Consider the following 3,604-nt stretch of genomic DNA (forward strand, 5'->3'; position numbering starts at 1 on the left):
TTCAAAACTTTAGGAAGTGGAAAGCGCGGGACAACTTAGAAGTGAACCAAGAGTCGTCTCGAAACCGACCTAAGAAGCGAGGGGGAAGCGAAAAAAGTGGAAAAAAATAAAAAAATGAAAAAAGGGAGAAGCGATGGGGAAACGAGCTTCCTATTTTTTGGGTGTGTTTCCCAGCATGTTTTGGAAGCACGACATTTTACGCTTCTGAAAGTGTGCTTCCGGAAAGTGTGCTTCCCCACTACTAAGGGCGCTTCTGTTAACTTTGACTGAAAATCACTCTCCTGTAGAGAGAGAGAGTCCATATGGCATTTACATAAGGCTGCTCATCTTTCGTGTGGAAGTCATCGCCACTGCCTCGTTGGTTTCCTACATTGATTGTATTGCCATATTCATCACTAACATAAACTTCAAATCTAGAAGGACAGAAGCCAAGTGTGAAGCTTAGAGACATAGAATACCTGTGCTTTCCACTGCCTGATAACAAGTTAGCTGGTATACTTGGAGGAATCTGCAACAAAGATGTCAAGAATTTAGCAGTATAGACAAAAATATGAGTAATCTGCAAAATCTAGGCTTGAAATTGATTGTCCTAGTTCCAAAGATCTAGAGCTTGCAATGGAATATTAAAAAGAAAAAAGTATGGATAATCAAGATGTGATAAGCACTTGCATTCTATTTCTGCTTCTGCAATAGTTCCAAAACATCATGATATTATCAAAATCGGTGATAAAATCTGACACTATCATCACAAAATTTTGAAATTACTACCAGTATTTGCCACCAGGCATCTCAAGTCGTCTTAGTATCTAGACTCTCCCAGTTGAGGCATTCATTTTTTATCCAAAACTCAACTGGGTTGTTGAAATGGAGTTTGTTTACAATGATCTAACTCGTACATATTCAATGACAACTCTTATTGATTTGTAAAACCCATAATCAAGGCAAGAAAATTAATAAATCAAGATATACTCATACAGAAAAGTATAAAAAATACCACAACATCTGCCAAATAAATACCTTAAAATTTTGAGGATTCTCCAAGATAGCAGCAATCATAGACTCCTCTCCTTCAAAAATTAGAGCAGGACCTGACAGCACAACACATTCTTATGACTTTGGTGAAGGTCATGCGAAAGAGTTATATTCTATTAGCTTTTCTTAAAAACAGAATGTAATAAATACTAAATAAAGCACCTGAGTACAGGCCGTTTCCTGTTATTTTTGCTACAGAACCCTCTACAATGTAATATCCTATAAAGGTAAAAGCATCGCAAGTATCATAAATATCATGAAACTTACCATTTAGGATCAGTGCCCGTAAGTTTGTCAATGAACGAACTTCATCAATAGAGTCAATGATATTTCAGCCAGAATTTAGGACCTAAAAAACAAAGGAGAAAATCAGAAGCACGTCTTTTAGCCTAGATCAATAGAAAAAAATCAGAAGCAAGGCTATATATTATGCATGGAGGAAATAACCGCATACAGTAAAATTATGGGCAAGTATATCAATTACATACACAAGAAGGCAACAAATAACAGGGTGCTTCTCATACCAAAAACCTCTGCAACCTAGAATTGCACCTATCTCTGCTATCCATCTAACTTGGTTGAACACTCATCCAGCAACCAAGGAATGCTTTTTACACTGTATTTGGTCTTCCTCAAGTTTATATAAAAAACAATAAGCTCATTAAGCCAATGAGACAAGAGGATCTCAATTGACATACTTCGAGCCTGTAATTTGAAAGGTTGGCCTTGCTTAGAATGGTGAATTTGCTGCAAGTTTTGTTTGAACATTCGGCACTTCAATTCAAAATATTCTTTCATGGATATATCAACACCACACACCTATTGACAAATGTTATGCTTACCTTTCAACACCACACATCTATTGTGTTGTACCACTACACAATGCAAACCCATGACTTTGGGTCACCCCTAGATACCAATAGGGCCACAGGGCTCTTACAGATTTCTAAATGGTGACAGAGTAATACAATCAAGTTAAATATAAATTCATTTTGCAAAATAGACAAAGGCAACAACCTTTACCAATAAGACTGTTCCCCGCATACCTTTGTTGAGGATCTTATCTTATAAATATCATCTTGAAACTATTCCTCACTAAAGATCAATAGTTTACTGATTTAAATACAGGACACAATATCATGTGCCAACCTCCAAGAATAAAACAAAATATTCTAGAAGCTAAAAAATCATGATTAATTGGCACAAAATTTGTCACTCATGTTTTGAAATAAAAAGCTAAAATTAAGATGATAAATTCTAAATATTTTATAAAAATCTTAAAAATTTGGTGGCAGAACCATACTACCACCTCTTCTTGATATCACTTTTGAAGCATGGTCCCAGATAATCTGCACCCAAAACTTGAAAACATTGTCCTCCAGCCAAAAACTAAAACGATTTGAATTTCTCTTTTGAATAACAAAAAAAAAACCTTTACCATGAATTTCAGTTAGTAATCACATTGACACTAAAAAAAATTGTACTCTCCATATATTCATTACCAGCCACCACATATGATCTTGTCAGAATTTAGGCAGATTCAAATATTACCTATATTTTGATCTGATTAGAAATCGTAACCATCTTTAGGAATATGAATCAGGCTACAGTTAAGAACTACAAAATTACAGAGGCTTTCCAACATTGAAGAAGCAAAAAAAATATCACATATACCCATCTGCACAAATGGTTCTTTATTTCATTCCACTGATGCACAAAGTACAAAATACATAATTTTTTCTGATTTTTTTTTTTTAGATGATGCCCAAGACAACTCTATCCAATAGATAAATAAACAGCTAATTGTAAATGCTACTAACCAAGTTTCTCTTAAAAAAACAAATCTAGGTCCAGTTCATTCAGTAAGCACAACAAAATTTTGTGAGAAAACAAAAAAGATAAATTATTGCTTTCTGAGTACAACAACGCCTTCATCCCAAACTGAGTGATTTCACTAAAAGCCAGACGCGAGAGTACAACGACCCACCATCCGACAGCTCCCTCCGGAGACCTCGCCATCTACCTCCCTCGCTCATTCCCCCTCTGTCGCCCCTTTCCCTCAGGTGAGCCCTCTCTCCCACTCATCGTATTCCAGCCACCCAATGTTGGTGACCCCCACTCTGCATTCGACCCTCTCATGTGATCTCTTCCCCCCTCTCCGTTGTCTTCTTCATCTTCTTTCTTCTTCTTTCTTCTTGTCACTCTTCTCCTTCTCCGATCGTTTGTGACAAAGGGGAGGGCACCGTTGCGGGCCCCCTTGCTTGCTCTGGGTCGGGCTCAGGCAAGCCCACCCCCCTCGCTTTCGCCCTCTTTTCGTTTGATAGGGGAGGGGCTCGACCCCCTCCCTGTTTTTCCTCTCCTTTGGCACCGATCGGAGGGCATTGGCTCTTCAACCTCCCTTTTCTCCTCCCCGTTTGGCAAGGTTAGGCTCGAGTTGGGCTTGACCAGGTTACCGAGCCCACCCCAGCTCTGAGCCCCCTCACTTGCTCTGGGTCGGGCTCAGGCAAGCCCACCCCCTCGCTTTCTCCCTCTTCTCGTTTGACAGGAAAGGGGCTCAACCCCACCCTCTTTT

General features: G+C 38.8%; 1 long non-coding RNA gene across 1 annotated transcript; it reads right to left on the bottom strand.

The window, feature by feature from the left end:
- Window positions 1–257: 257 nt before the first annotated feature.
- LOC149827822 (uncharacterized) lies at window positions 258–2,951 on the bottom strand. The gene is made up of 5 exons (XR_016434798.1): window positions 2,853–2,951; window positions 1,300–1,381; window positions 1,018–1,088; window positions 459–508; window positions 258–366 (listed from the first exon to the last, which is right to left on the bottom strand). It is a non-coding gene; the product is annotated as an uncharacterized LOC149827822 (long non-coding RNA).
- Between the last annotated feature and the right edge of the window lie 653 nt (window positions 2,952–3,604).

Source organism: Nuphar pumila, chromosome 10, assembly GCF_984573655.1.
Source record: "Nuphar pumila chromosome 10, dmNupPumi1.hap1.1, whole genome shotgun sequence".
In the NCBI taxonomy this organism is placed as follows: Eukaryota; Viridiplantae; Streptophyta; class Magnoliopsida; order Nymphaeales; family Nymphaeaceae; genus Nuphar; species Nuphar pumila.